The sequence below is a fragment of the Lissotriton vulgaris genome, chromosome 4_1, assembly GCF_964263255.1.
Source record: "Lissotriton vulgaris chromosome 4_1, aLisVul1.2, whole genome shotgun sequence".
Taxonomy (NCBI): Eukaryota; Metazoa; Chordata; class Amphibia; order Caudata; family Salamandridae; genus Lissotriton; species Lissotriton vulgaris.
Window position 1 is genome coordinate 59,490,331 of NC_141691.1, and position 16,236 is coordinate 59,506,566.

A 16,236-nucleotide genomic window follows, 5' to 3' on the forward strand; every position below is an offset into this window, starting at 1 on the left:
TCTCATCTCCCTGTCTTTCCGGATGGTCTCACTTCAAGACATACTACATCTCATCAATCCAGGGGATTTCATGGCCACGCTCGATCTCGAAGATGCGTACTTTCACATACCGATTCACCCGGCACACAGAAGGTTTCTACGATTTACAGTAGCCAAGAGCCACTTTCAATTCAGGGTTTTACCCTTTGGTTTTCGCTCAGCCCCAAGAATCTTCACCGAGGTGCTGGCACCAGTTGCAGCGTTTCTACGGAAGAATCACTTTCAAGTCTTCCCTTACCTGGACGACTGGTTGCTGAAGGCTCTGTCCAGGGAGGCCGCGAGGGAAGCGGTTGACGCATGTACAAACCTTTTTCAGAATTTGAGCTAGCTCTAAACAAGGAGAAATTATCTCTGGTTCCGTCCAGGACTGCACGCTTCCTGGGGGCCATCTTGGACTCGAATCTCAAAAAAGCTTTCCCAACCTTGGAGAGGCAGGAAAAACTGCAAACTATGGCGCTAGCCTTAAGAAGAAGAAGGTATCTTTCAGTATGCCGTTACAAATCTCTTCTAGGAGTGATCTCTTCATGCATTCCTCTGATTCCACACTGCAGATTGAGGATGCGTCCTCTTCAGGAGCAGCTGGACATCCAGTGGAGACAGATTCACGGTTCGTTCGACGACAAAGTGACAGTCACCTCGGCAATGAGAAAGGCTGCCTTGTGGTGGACAAAGCAGGAGAACGTATCCCAAGGTCTATCCTTCGTAAGCGATCCGTCTCCTCAGGTAGTGATGACGGATGCCTCATTGGACGGCTGGGGGGCAGTAATGCAGGATCTGCATGTCAGTGGACATTGGTCACCTCAGAACCGTCTACTTCACTTCAATCTCTTGGAAATCAGGGCAATCAAACTGGCTCTTCAAGCTTTTCTCCCTCGACTAGGAGGTTTAAAGGTTCTCATCCGGACGGACAACACCACAGCCATGCATTACATAAACAAAGAAGGAGGAACCAGGTCTCTCCCGTTATCTCAGGAAGCTCAAGAAATCTGGGAATGGCCGATCCTTCACGGGATTTCCCTGCAGGCAGAACATCTGCCAGGGATCTTAAACGAAAATACCGACAGACTAAGCAGGCTATCCTCAGTCAGTCACGAGTGGGAACTGAACCAGCGAGTTCTGGACAAGGTTTTCCAACAGTGGGGCAAGCCTTCAATAGATCTATTTGCCACACCAACCAACAAGAAATGCTGGTCTTATGCAAGCAGGCTTCACCATCAAGGATCATTGGGGAATGCGCTTCCGATAGCCTGGTCAGGTACATTTGTTTACGCCTTTCTCTCCAATCCAATGATCCCGAGACTTATCAGGAAAATCAAAGTGGAGCCATGCAAGATGATCTTGATAGCCCCTGCTTGGCAGAGACAGTTCTGGTTCACGGAACTCCATCTGTTGTCGCTTGTTCCTCCTCTTCCCTTGCAAACCATTCCGGACCTTCTCACAATGTCCGAGGGGCAAATTTGGCATCCGGATCCGGCTTCATTGCACCTGACAGCATGGCTCCTGAGCAGCGAGAATTCATGAACCTTCCCATCTCAATTGAAATAAAAGAGGTTCTCTCCCAGGCTAGAGCTCCTTCCACGAATAAGACTTACTGTTTCAAATGGAAAAGATTTTGCATTTGGTGCAGGAAAGAAGGTGTTGACCTTTTCTATTTTGTCCTTAGCTAAGACAGGACTGGCCCATTCATCCATCAAAGTTCACTTGGCAGCGATTTCTCGGTACAGACGTTCTGCGTCTGGACCTTCTCTTTGGTCTTCTAGGATAATTAAACAGTTTCTTAAAGGATCAGATTAGATATAAGCCATTAGAGGCAGACGTGTTGGGTAATCCAGGGTGGGTCTGCTTATGAACGTTGGTGAATCCCCGCAGACTCCCTTGTGTGGGTGATCATTAGATATAAGCCATTAGAGGCAGACGTGTGAGTGATACCGGGTGGGTCTGCTTGTGAACGTTGGTGAATCCCTGCAGACTCCCTTGTGTTGATGATCATTAGATATAAGCCATTAGAGGCAGACGTGTGGGTGATCCCCGGTGTGTCTGCTTGTGAACGTTGGTGAATCCCCACAGACTCCCTTGTGTGGGTGATCATTAGATATAGGCCATTAGAACCAGACGTGTGGGTGACGGGTGGGTCTGCTTGTGAACGTTGGTGAATCCCCGCAGACTCCCTTGTGTGGGTGATCATTAGATATAGGCCATTAGAACCAGACGTGTGGGTGACGGGTGGATCTGCTTGTGAACGTTGGTGAATCCCCACAGACTCCCTTGTGTGGGTGATCATTAGATATAAGCCATTAGAGGCAGACGTATGGGTGATCCCTGGTGGGTCTGCTTGTGAACGTTGGTGAATCCGCGCAGACTCCCTTGTGTGGGTGATCATTAGGTATAAGCCATTAGAGGCAGACGTGTGGGTGATCCCGGGTGGGTCTGCTTGTAAAAGTTGGTGAATCCCCGCAGACTCCCTAGTGTAGGTGATCATTAGATATAAGCCTTTAAAGGCAGACCTGTGGGTGATCCCCGGTGGGTCTGCTTGTGAACGTTGGTGAATCCCCACAGACTCCCTTGTGTGGGTGATCATTACATATAAGCCATTAGAGGCAGACGTGTGGGTGATCCTCGGTGGGTCTGCTTATGAATGTTGGTGAATCCCCACAGATTCCCTTAGTGGGTGAGCATTAGATATAAGCCATTAGGGGCAGACGTGTGGGTGATCCCGGGTGGGTCTGCTTGTGAACGTTGGTGAATCCCCACAGACTCCCTTGTGTGGGTGATCATTAGATATAAGCCATTAGAGGCAGACGTGTGAGTGATCCCGGGTGGGTCTGCTTGTGAACGTTGGTGAATCCCTGCAGACTCCCTTGTGTGGGTGATCATTAGATATAAGCCATTAGAGGCAGACGTGTGAGTGATCCCGGGTGGGTCTGCTTGTGAACGTTGGTGAATCCCCGCAGACTCCCTTGTGTGGGTGATCATTAGATATAAGCCATTAGAAGCAGACGTGTGGGTGACCCCGGGTGGGTCTGCTTGTGAACGTTGGTGAATCCCCGCAGACTCCCTTGTGTGGGTAATCATTAGATATAAGCCATTAGAGGCAGACGTATGGGTGATCCCAGGTGGGTCTGCTTGTGAACGTTGGTGAATCCCCGCAGACTCCCTTGTGTGGGTAATCATTAGATATAAGCCATTAGAGGCAGACGTGTGAGTGATCCCGGGTGGGTCTGCTTGTGAACGTTGGTGAATCCCGGCAGACTTGTTGTCTGATGGGCAACTAGTTAAACTAATATATATAGCTATGGCTGTAGCGAGATCGCTAATTCTTCAGAACTGGCGTTCACAATATTGCCCTAATTTACATGAATGGTGCTATAAAATGCAAAAAGTCAGAATTAGCGAACATTTGTATGCTCAAAGAGTTGGGGCGATTCGCAAATTTGAGAAAATCTGGGGTTCGTAATTCGATTTTAACTGATTCAAATTGATTATGTTGTTTTTTTCTTTTTTCTGTGTTTAACCTTCATGAGATGGCCTTATGTGTGGCTTCTGAATTTGTTGTGGTATCTGTATATTTTGGCTAGCATATGATATGTTAGTGTATGTTTTTGCTTTGATTATCCAAGACTTCAATAAAAAATAAAAAAAATAAAAAAAAGATCATTAGATATAAGCCATTAGAGGCAGACGTGTGGGTACCCCGGGTGGGTCTGCTTGTGAACGTTGGTAAATACCCACAGGCTCCCTTGTGTGGGTGATCATTAGATATAAGCCATTAGAGGCAGACGTGTGGGTACCCCGGGTGGGTCTGCTTGTGAACGTTGGTGAATCCCCGCAGACTCCCTTGTGTGGGTGATCATTAGATATAAGCCATTAGAGGCAGACATGTGGGTACCCCGGGTGGGTCTGCTTGTGAACATTGGTGAATCCCCAAAGACTCCCTTGTGTGGGTGATCATTAGATATAAGCCATTAGAGGCAGACGTATGGGTGATCCCAGGTGGGTCTGCTTGTGAACATTGGTGAATCCCCAAAGACTCCCTTGTGTGGGTGACCCCGGGTGGGTCTGCTTGTGAACGTTGGTGAATCCCCGCAGACTCCCTTGTGTGGGTGATCATTAGATATAAGCCATTAGAGGCAGACATGTGGGTACCCCGGGTGGGTCTGCTTGTGAACATTGGTGAATCCCCAAAGACTCCCTTGTGTGGGTGATCATTAGATATAAGCCATTAGAGGCAGACGTATGGGTGATCCCAGGTGGGTCTGCTTGTGAACGTTGGTGAATCCCCACAGACTCCCTTAGTGGGTGATCATTAGATATAAGCCATTAGAAGCAGATGTGTGGGTGACCCCGGGTGGGTCTGCTTGTGAACGTTGGTGAATCCCTGCAGACTCCCTTGTGTGGGTGATCATTAGATATAAGCCATTAGAGGCAGACGTATGGGTGATCCCAGGTGGGTCTGCTTGTGAACGTTGGTGAATCCCCGCAGACTCCCTTGTGTGGATGATCATTAGATATAAGCCATTAGAGGCAGACGTGTGAGTGATCCCGGGTGGGTCTGCTTGTGAACGTTGGTGAATCCCGGCAGACTTGTTGTCTGATGGGCAACTAGTTAAACTAATATATATAGCTATGGCTGTAGCGAGATCGCTAATTCTTCAGAACTGGCGTTCACAATATTGCCCTAATTTACATGAATGGTGCTATAAAATGCAAAAAGTCAGAATTAGCGAACATTTGTATGCTCAAAGAGTTGGGGCGATTCGCAAATTTGAGAAAATCTGGGGTTCGTAATTCGATTTTAACTGATTCAAATTGATTATGTTGTTTTTTTCTTTTGTCTGTGTTTAACCTTCATGAGATGGCCTTATGTGGGGCTTCTGAATTTGTTGTGGTATCTGTATATTTTGGCTAGCATATGATATGTTAGTGTATGTTTTTGCTTTGATTATCCAAGACTTCAATAAAAAATAAAAAAAATAAAAAAAAGATCATTAGATATAAGCCATTAGAGGCAGACGTGTGGGTACCCCGGGTGGGTCTGCTTGTGAACGTTGGTAAATACCCACAGGCTCCCTTGTGTGGGTGATCATTAGATATAAGCCATTAGAGGCAGACGTGTGGGTACCCCGGGTGGGTCTGCTTGTGAACGTTGGTGAATCCCCGCAGACTCCCTTGTGTGGGTGATCATTAGATATAAGCCATTAGAGGCAGACATGTGGGTACCCCGGGTGGGTCTGCTTGTGAACATTGGTGAATCCCCAAAGACTCCCTTGTGTGGGTGATCATTAGATATAAGCTATTAGAGGCAGACGTGTGGGTGATCCCGGGTGGGTATGCTTGTGAACGTTGGTGAATCCCCACAGACTCCCTTAGTGGGTGATCATTAGATATAAGCCATTAGAAGCAGATGTGTGGGTGACCCCGGGTGGGTCTGCTTGTGAACGTTGGTGAATCCCTGCAGACTCCCTTGTGTGGGTGATCATTAGATATAAGCTATTAGAGGCAGACGTGTGGGTACCCCGGGTGGGTCTGCTTGTGAACGTTGGTGAATCCCCACAGACTCCCTTGTGTGGATGATCATTAGATATAAGCCATTAGAGGCAGACATGTGGGTGATCCCCTGTGGGTCTGCTTGTGAACGTTGGTGAAGAAATGCGTTACTTACCTGTAACAGCAGTTATCCAGTATTGGTGTCTTTCATAGATTCACATGCCTGAATCATTCCCCGTCGTCGAGACGGGAGCCTCCGGTAAATAAAAAAGTAATGTCCATAGACATACATAGAGAGAAAGGGTCTCCCCTTAGTAGCCTTTCCTTGTCCTTATGTAAAAAGGACCAAACTGACATAGTCAGCCAATCAGCTCCGACCTCCCTCTAGAACCTTCCTGGGAGGAGCCTCAGTCCCTCAGATTTTCGTACGCACCCAGCTAGGTTTGGCGTAATATAGTTCTGAGAGGGAGGTGAGTCCTTCCCGGGGAGGCGGGAGGGTTGCATGTGAATCTATGAAAGACACCAATACTGGATAACTGCTGTTACAGGTAAGTAACGCATTTCTTATCCAGTATTAGGGGTGTCTTTCATAGATTCACATGCCTGAATCAGAGTAGCTAGCAATCATAGTAGCACATTTGTAAAACAGAGTTGCTCTGCCGTCATAGTAGATAATGCATATAATATCATACAATAAAGAGACAGCTTAGACATAATATCATCAGAGCAATAATGTGCATACCTGGAAGGCGGGATGTAGGAAGGCTCACCTTACTGAAAGAGATGGCGAAGCACCGCCTGGCCCACTGCCGCATCCTTCTGGAGTTCGATATCCAGGCAGTAGTGTCTGGAGAAAGTATGCGGTGACTTCCAGGTCGCCGCCCTGCAGATGTCCAGGATTGGCACTCCTGCAAACAGCGCCGCTGACGTGGACATCGCCCTGGTGGAATGAGCAGTAACATGATCATTCAGAGGCCGGCCGGCCTTGTCGTGGCAGAATGAAATCGCAGAGGAGATCCATCTGGAGATGCTTTGCTTCGTGAGGGGTAGGCCCATTCGTGGCCTGCTGTATGCCACGAACAGTTGTGAGGATTTTCTGAGATCCTTAGTCTTGTCCAGGTAGAACTTCAGGCACCTCATAAGGTCCAAAGAATGCAGCGATCTTTCCGCTGCTGTGGAAGGGTTGGCGAAGAATGACCTAAGGACCAATGGTTCGTTGAGATGGAAGTCCGAAGGCACTTTTGGAATGAACTTAGGGTTTGGTCGCAGTATCACCCTATCATGTCTGAATTGTAGATATGGTTCTTGAATGGACAAGGCTTGCAGCTCGCTAACCCTTCTGGCCGAAGTCAGAGCGAGCAAGAGCACCGTTTTCCATGAGAGGTGTTGAAGAGACGCCCTGTGAATGGGTTCAAACGGGTGACGCATGAGTTGGTTGAGTACCAGGTTAAGCTGCCATGTGGGAGGTACTTTTCGAGGTCTCGGGAAGGATCTGTATAGCCCTTTGAGGAATTGCTTGACTAGCCGACTAGACCATAGAGAAGGTCCTGTGACCGTCCTGGTGAACCTCGAGATTGCTGCCAGGTGAACTTTGATGGATGCATGCGCCAGTCCCGACTGGGCCAAATGCAGGAGGTATGGTAATATCTGTTCAGGTGTGATGGCGAGGGGCCGTAAGCCCTGGTCTGAGCACCATATGCAGAACCTCTTCCATTTGAGACAGTAGGTCTTGTTCGTACTGTCTGCCCTTGCTTTGGCTAGTACATCCCTGCAGTCTTGTGGGATATTTAGGCCACCGAACTCTCTGTGCTCAGGAGCCAGGCTGATAATTTGAGCGATTGGAGGTTCGGGTGTTGCACTTGTCCGTTGGACATCGTCAGAAGGGCCGGGTGTTGGCTCAGGCGAATCGGTGATTTGATGGAGAGTCGAAGCAGATCCGAGAACCAATGTTGCCTCGGCCAGGACGGGGCAATCAGGATCAGGGTGCATGGTTCCGCCTTAATTTTTCTGAGGAGCCGTGGAATCATCGGGAATGGAGGAAAGGCGTATGCAAAGACGCTGGACCATCCGATGGAAAATGCATTTCCTAGTGATCCTGGTTGGGGATGCCAACTTGCGTAGCACCGGCATTTGGCGTTCCTCTTGGTGGCAAAGAGGTCGATGTTTGGGACTCCCCAAAGAGAAAAGATGTGAGTGAGGGCGCTGTCCGATAGTTCCCACTCGTGGGAGAGGGACTTTTGCCTGCTCAGGGCGTCCGCGATGGTATTGTCCTTTCCCGGGACATATTCCGCTTTGAGTTGGATTTCGTGCAGCACCAGCCAGTTCCAGATCGTCTGCGATTCGCGTGAGAGCGAGAGCGAACGCGTTCCCCCTTGTTTGTTTAGATAGTGCATCGTCGTGGTGTTGTCTGTCCTGACGAGCACTGGGGATTTCTGGATGCGGGGTAAGAAGGCTTGGAGAGCCAGATACACTGCTCTTAGCTCCAAGAGGTTTATATGGAGCGATTGCTCTTGAGAATTCCATTTGCCGCTGATCTGTAGGTCCTGGAGCACCGCGCCCCATCCCTCTAGGGAGGCGTCCGTTGTTATCACCAGCGGTGATGCTGGGAGGAGGAACGGTAAGCCCACTGTTAGATTTTGGCGACGTGTCCACCATTGTAGAGCTTTGCAAATTTTTGGTGTGATCCGAAGGATGTCCTCGAATGAGCCAGTGCTTTGGGTCCATTGGCTCGCGAGTGCCTCCTGTAAGGGCCGCATTCTGAGCCTGCAGTGCGGGATGAGGAGTATGCAGGAAGACATCATCCCCAGGAGGGAGGTGTAAGTCCGAACTTTCAGGTGCGTAGTCTTTGCCACAGCCGTGGCCAGAGATAAGATCTTGTCTGTCCTCTCTTTTGAGGGGAAGGCTTTCGTGCACACTGTGTCTAACATGGCTCCCAGGAAGGTGATCTTTGTTGCGGGGACCATGCATGATTTTCTGAGATTGAGCGTCAATCCCAGATTTTGAAAGAGATTGTTGCAGGCGTTGGAGGACGTGATTGCGTCCCCAGGTGAGGGTGCTTTCACCAGCCAGTCGTCTAGGTAGGGGAAGACCTGGTGGCCCAGTTGACGCAGGAAGGCTGCCACTGGCGCAAGGCATTTCGTGAAAATGCGCGGCGCGGACTTGAGGCCGAACGGCAGGACTTTGAACTGATAGTGACGGCCCGCCACCTCGAATCTTAGGAATTTCCGGTGATTTTTGAGGATGGGGATGTGGTAGTAGGCATCCTGGAGATCCAGTGACACCATGAAATCTCCTTTCTCTAGAATGCCCAGGATTTCTTGGATCGTCACCATCCTGAACGATTGGCTCCGCAGGAAGGTGTTGAGTCCCCGGAGATCCAGGATGGGTCTCCACTTGTTTTCTTTTTGTTGTACAAGAAAGAAGTGGGAGTAAAATCCTTTCCCCTTTGAGGATGCCGGAACCCTTTCGATTGCTCCTTTTTGTAGCATTGTCGAAAGTTCCTTCAGAAGCAGGCGTGGATGTTTGTGTGTCCGTCTGCGTGGAGGGGTATTGGGAGGGATGGAGGTGAATTCGAGAGAGTGGCCGAATCGAATAATTTGAAGAACCCACCGGTCCGTGGTGATGTACTGCCAATTGTGAAGGAAATGTGTCAGCTTTCCTCCAATTTGAAAGGATGGAGATGGTGTTTGGACTGGCTGGAGTAGTCGGTCACTGGCGGCCGCCAGCGCCCCTCTTGGTATTTTTACCCCTGTAGGTTGACCTTCCGAATGAAGATTGTCGGCCTTGCTGTTGTTTGTTTTGGTACTGGCCTTTGTGATTGTATGAGAACGAAGATGAGGACCTGTTTTGATATGAGCCTCGATAGGAGGACTGACCTCTGGGCCTGTTGCCCCGAAAGGACTGGTTTCTAGACTGCAGAGAGCCCAGTGCCCTTGCCGTGTCTGTGTCCTTCTTAATGGCCTGTAGAGCTTCGTCGACCTTTTCTCCAAACAGGTGCTGGCCGTCGAAGGGCATGTCCAGAACCTTTGCTTGGACTTCTTGGCGGAATGAAGTCGCTCTTAGCCATCCTTGGCGTCTCAGCACAGCAGCTCCCGCAAGTTGACGGAAGCCTGTCATGGCTGCGTCGATAGCACAGTCTATGAGTTCCGCTGCAGAAGATTGACCTTCCACGAGGAGCGCTTTCACTTCACCCTGGACGTCATCAGGCAGTTCCTTTAGGTAAGGGGCAATGTCCTCCCACAGCTGGCGATTGTAACGCCCCAGCAAGGCAATGGAGTTGGCCACCTTGATGGACATGGCCGATGTGGATGTGAAACGTTTACCAATCGTGTCCAGTTTCCTGCCCTCTTTGTCCGGGGGAGCGGACAGTGGTGAGGAAGGGTTGCGGGAGTGTTTCTGGGCCGCCTGCGTCACTACCGAGTCTGGTTTGGGGTGACCATTAAGGCAAGCCGCCGCAGTGAGTGGTGCTCTGTATTTCTTATCTAGGCGTGGGACCACCGCCGGCACTGAAGCAGGAGTTAGCATTAACTTCTTTCCTTGTTCCCACAAAAATTCTATGATCGGAACTGCTTTTGCAGATTTCTGGGTCTGTTCCTTAAAGTCGTGCAGGAAACAGTCAGTTTCCGTGGATTCCACCACCATGTGGAATCTCTTCGCCGCTCTCTCCACCAGCTTGTGGAAGCCAGCAATGTCGACCGGGGGGGAGTCCGCTTGGCGTGGTTGTGGTGAAGCTGGGGATGATGCTATATATTCATCCTCTTCATCCTGGTCCGAGTGGTCCGAGTGAACCTCCTGGACCTCTCCTTCCTCCAGTTCTTCCTCTTCCTCCTCATCGTCCGAAGAAACCACCACTTGAGGCTGGACGTCGTGTTGGGGTTGATGGGGAAGGTGAGTGCGTTCCGGTGCGGACACCTGTACTTGAGCTGGAGGTGTCTGATCCCCCTTGTCCCCTGGTGCGGGACTCTTAGGCGCTTGACCGCCTCTGTTAGCCTCCGGAAAGCGTTGCTTGTAGTTTTGCACAAGAAGTCTTAAGTCATCAACCAGGGTTGCTGGTAAGCATATCATGGGGGTGACTTCAGTGCGGACACTGGCCTGGACGGAGTGTTCCTGATAGGTGAATTCCTCCTGTTCCTCATCAGTGCTTTGGCATTTTATGTGGAGTTCTGAGACTGAAGTAGCGGGATCCAGATGGTCATCCTCTTCGGATTCTTCGCTTTGGAAAATTTCTTGAGGTGGAAGCTTTTCCACCTTACTTGGAGACGTCGTTTCCGGGGTAATTAGTGGTTTGCCTGGTTTGCCAGACTGCATGGTAGAGCCTGTCGTCGTCGAGGGGACCGTCGACGGTGGTAACATCATGGACGGTGCCTCCACCAGTTTCGATTTTTTCCATGGTTCATTCGACGACGAGTCGTCCGTCGACGGTGTCATCGTCGAGTCCGTCGACGGAGCCTTTGGTGTCGTCGTCGACGGGGTCTTCGTCGACGGGGTCTTCGTCGACGGGGTCTTCGTCGACGGTGTCTTCGTCGACGGGGCCGTCGACGACGGGGTCGTTGACGACGATCCTCTCGTCGACGGGGTCGTCGACGAGGTCTTCGTCGACGGTGGGGTGGACGAAGGGATCTTGGTTGTCGACGACTGCGAAGTCGTCGTCTTCATCGACGGTGCCTTCGTAGACGATGGTCTCGTCGACGAGTCTCTCGTCGACACTCTTGTCGTCGCCGGTTTTGACGACGATGGGCTCGTCGCTGGTGACGGCGTCGTCGACGGTGTGGTCTTCGTTGTCGACATGGTCTTTGTCGTCGACGACGACGTTAGGGGAATAATTGAAGAAACAGGTCTACCTGAAGATGAGGAGGACGTAGTCATCGTCGTCGATGCTGAGGGCGACGATGCTGATGTGGTAGACACTGTGGTTTTGACTGAAGTAGTCCTCTGGCTTTGTCTGGAGGACGGAGCAGGCACTTTAAAGGTTTTACCCTCTTTAGCAGACACTGAGGATGACGCAGATCTCGCCTCTGAAGACTTTTTGTGGGTCTTCGTAGGAGGAGTGTCTGAGGGGCCCGGGGAAGCTTCCCTTGGCCTCTTGTTTGAGACAGCAGAGGTCCTGGAAACGCTGCTGACAGAGGAGTCCAGATTGTCTCTGTTCTTAAGCCTGTCCAACCAAATCAGAAGGCGACCTTCCCTGTCTCTCACAGTCTTTTTTGGAAAAGACCGACAGATAGTGCATTTCTCCGAATTATGGTCCGGGTAAAGGCAATACAAGCACAGGTCGTGCCTATCATCCACATGAATTCTTTTCTTGCTGCAGGAAGAGCAGGCCCTGAACAGGGCTTTCTTCCCCGAGTCAGACATGTAAAAAGCAGTAGAAACACACACTTACTTCAGGGATAGTGTGTTGAAAAAGTCCTTGAAGAGTTTTGAGGTTTCAGAGAACACTTTCAAAGAAAGTTTGGTGAATTTAGAGTAATCCTGAGGAGAGCTCAGGCAGGAGACTCCCTAGCACAACGTGCGGTAGAAAATCTGAGGGACTGAGGCTCCTCCCAGGAAGGTTCTAGAGGGAGGTCGGAGCTGATTGGCTGACTATGTCAGTTTGGTCCTTTTTACATAAGGACAAGGAAAGGCTACTAAGGGGAGACCCTTGGACCCTTTCTCTCTATGTATGTCTATGGACATTACTTTTTTATTTACCGGAGGCTCCCGTCTCGACGACGGGGAATGATTCAGGCATGTGAATCTATGAAAGACACCCCTAATACTGGATAATCCCCACAGACTCCCTTAGTGGGTGATCATTAGATATAAGCTATTAGAGGCAGACGCGTGGGTGATTCAGGGTGGGTCTGCTTGTGAATGTTGGTGAATCCCCACAGACTCCCTTGTGTGGGTGATCATTAGATATAAGCTATTAGAGGCAGACGTGTGGGTGATCCCGGGTAGGTCTGCTTGTGAACGTTGGTGAATCCCCACCGACTCCCTTAGTGGGTGATCATTAGATATAAGCCATTAGAGGCAGAATTGTGGGTGACCCCGGGTGGGTCTGCTTGTGAACGTTGGTGAATCCCCGCAGACTCCCTTGTGTGGGTGATCATTAGATATAAGCCATTAGAGGCAGAATTGTGGGTGATCCCGGGTGGGTCTGCTTGTGAACGTCGGTTTATCCCCCCAGACACTATGAAAACACTCCTACATTCACTCATTCCAAGGACTTGCTTATATGCATTTTCAGGACGGGAATTGAAGGGAACACTCTCAAATCTGGTCGGAAACTCCACAGGGAATGCATTTTGTCTGTGGAGAAAAAAAAGTAAAGGAAGGTTTCAAGTGCAAATGCACTTTTTTTGTCACGTACCTGTTACAGTTCTAAATCTCAAACTATTTACACAAACGACGGGCACAGATTTCCAGTAACTTTTTGTGAAGTCAGCCATTTGCTCCAAATATACGAGTGGGCGCCCCCGAGGGATGTGCTGGCTTTTTGTTGAATACATCTTTTTCTGGAGGTCCTGGCCGCAGCTGGGTAGGTCAGTGTCGGTGCAGTGGTTGTAGGGGTCAGCTGACAGGAGGGGAAGGAAGAGGTTTAGTTTTGATTATGTACAGTATAAGAGTTAAGTGTATGTGGGATATTTCCTTACATTTTGGGGGTGCAGAAAGTGAAGACTTCCCTTCAGGTCTTCTCCAGTTGTCATTTGATGTACCTCATTATGATGTTAATACCGTATAAATGGCCAGAAATCACGTAACTGCAAACCTTTTACACTCTTTACCATTAAAAAACATTTCCAGACTTACTGGAACATGAAATGGTAAACAGCGTTATTACCCCTTCAACCTCCTGCCAGTCTGGGACACGTGTGCGGTTTCCAGAGAAAGGGTGCGGTAATCGCCCCTGGAAATGACGGCTCCATTGGAGATGCATTATATTTCCACCCTAACTTCTAAATGCAATGAATGCTGATGATGGCATTGTCGGCTCAGCTATGTCCACGGTATTTAACGGCTCTAATTCTGGCCTCAACCTCTTGATTGTGCTTAATCAATCAATCAATCAATCAATCAAGGATTTATATAGCGCACTACTCACCCATGAGGGTCTCAAGGCGCTGCTTAAGAGTGAGAGCTATAGATAATAGACACAAGCAGAAATGTATGAGTGAGAATGTGTGATGGTGAGACAATGAGTATAGCCGGGTAGCAATGCACGGATGAGAGGCAGTGAATGTAGGCGGGGTAGCAATGCACGGATGAGAGGCAGTGAATGTAGGCGGGGTAGCAATGCACGGATGAGAGGCAGTGACTGTAGGCGGTGTAGCAATGCACGGATGAGAGGCAATGAGTGTAGGTGGGGTAGCAATGCACGGATGAGAGGCAGTGACTGTAGGCGGTGTAGCAATGCACGGATGAGAGGCAGTGAGTCTAGGTGGGGTAGCAATGCATAGATGAGAGGCAGTGAGTCCAGGTGGGGTAGCAATGCATAGATGAGAGGCAGTGAGTCCAGGTGGGGTAGCAATGCACGGATGAGAGGCAGTGAGTGTAGGTGGGGTAGTAATGCACAGATGATAGGCAATGAGTGTAGGCGGGGTAGCAATGCACAGATGAGAGGCAATGAGTGTCGGTGGGGTAGTAATGCATAGATGAGAGGCAATGAGTATAGGCGGGGTAGCAATGCACGGATGAGAGGCAATGAGTGTAGGCGGGGTAGCAATGTATGGATGAGAGGCAATGAGTGTAGGTGGGGTAGTAATGCACAGTTGATAGGCAATGAGTGTAAGCGGAGTAGTAATGCACGGATGAGAGGCAATGAGTGTAAGCGGAGTAGTAATGCACGGATGAGAGGCAATGAGTGTAAGCGGAGTAGTAATGCACGGATGAGAGGCAGTGAATGTAGGCGGGGTAGCAATGCACAGATGAGATGCAATGAGTGTAGGCGGGGTAGCAATGCACGGATGAGAGGCAATGAGTGTAAGCGGAGTAGTAATGCACGGATGAGAGGCAATGAGTGTAGGCGGGGTAGCAATGCACAGATGAGAGGCAATGAGTGTAGGCGGGGTAGCAATGCACGGATGAGAGGCAATGAGTGTAAGCGGAGTAGTAATGCACGGATGAGAGGCAATGAGTGTAAGCGGAGTAGTAATGCACGGATGAGAGGCAGTGAATGTAGGCGGGGTAGCAATGCACAGATGAGATGCAATGAGTGTAGGTGGGGTAGCAATGCACAGATGAGAGGCAGTGAGTGTAAGCGGGGTAGCAATGCATGGATGAGATGCAATGAGTGTAGGTGGGGTAGTAATGCACAGATGAGATGCAATGAGTGTAGGTGGGGTAGCAATGCACGGATAAGAGGCAGTGAGTGTAGGCGGGGTAGCAATGCATGGATGAGATGCAATGAGTGTAGGTGGGGTAGCAATGCACGGATAAGAGGCAGTGAGTGTAGGCGGGGTAGCAATGCATGGATAAGAGGCAGTGAGTGTAGGCGGGGTAGCAATGCACAGATGAGATGCAATGAGTGTAGGTGGGGTAGCAATGCACGGATAAGAGGCAGTGAGTGTAGGCGGGGTAGCAATGCATGGATGAGATGCAATGAGTGTAGGTGGGGTAGTAATGCACAGATGAGATGCAATGAGTGTAGGTGGGGTAGCAATGCACAGATGAGAGGCTGTGAGTGTAGGCGGGGTAGCAATGCACAGATGAGATGCAATGAGTGTAGGTGGGGTAGCAATGCACAGATGAGAGGCAGTGAGTGTAAGCGGGGTAGCAATGCACGGATAAGAGGCAGTGAGTGTAGGCGGGGTAGCAATGCATGGATGAGATGCAATGAGTGTAGGTGGGGTAGTAATGCACGGATGAGAGGCAGTGAATGTAGGCGGGGTAGCAATGCACAGATGATAGGCAATGAGTGTAGGCGGGGTAGCAATGCACAGATGAGAGGCTGTGAGTGTAGGCCGGGTAGCAATGCACAGATGAGATGCAATGAGTGTAGGTGGGGTAGTAATGCACAGATGATAGGCAATGAGTGTAGGCGGGGTAGCAATGCACAGATGAGAGGCAGTGAGTGTAAGCGGGGTAGCAATGCACGGATAAGAGGCAGTGAGTGTAGGCGGGGTAGCAATGCATGGATGAGATGCAATGAGTGTAGGCGGGGTAGTAATGCACGGATGAGAGGCAGTGAATGTAGGCGGGGTAGCAATGCACAGATGAGATGCAATGACTGTAGGCGGAGCGGCAATGCACAGATGAGATGCAATGAGTGTAGCTGGGGTAGTAATGCACAGATGAGATGCAATGAGTGTAAGCGGAGTAGTAATGCACGGATGAGAGGCAATGAGTGTAGGCGGGGTAGCAATGCACAGATGAGAGGCTGTGAGTGTAGGCGGGGTAGCAATGCACAGATGAGATGCAATGAGTGAAGGTGGGGTAGTAATGCACAGATGATAGGCAATGAGTGTAGGCGGGGTAGCAATGCATGGATGAGAGGCAATGAGTGTAGGCGGGGTAGTAATGCATGGATGAGATGCAATGAGTGTAGGTGGGGTAGTAATGCACAGATGAGATGCAATGAGTGTAAGTGGGGTAGTAATGCACAGATGATAGGCAATGAATGTAGGCGCGGTAGTAATGCACAGATGATAGGCAATGAGTGTAGGCGGGGTAGCAATGCATGGATGAGAGGCAATGAGTGTAGGTGGGGTAGCAATGTATGGATGAGAGGCAATGAGT

General features: G+C 49.9%; 1 protein-coding gene across 1 annotated transcript in view; it reads right to left on the bottom strand.

Moving 5' to 3' along the window:
• DLG3 (discs large MAGUK scaffold protein 3) overlaps window positions 1-16,236 on the bottom strand; it is a 2,000,883-nt gene that overhangs the window by 1,423,412 nt on the left and 561,235 nt on the right. The window lies entirely within an intron of this gene.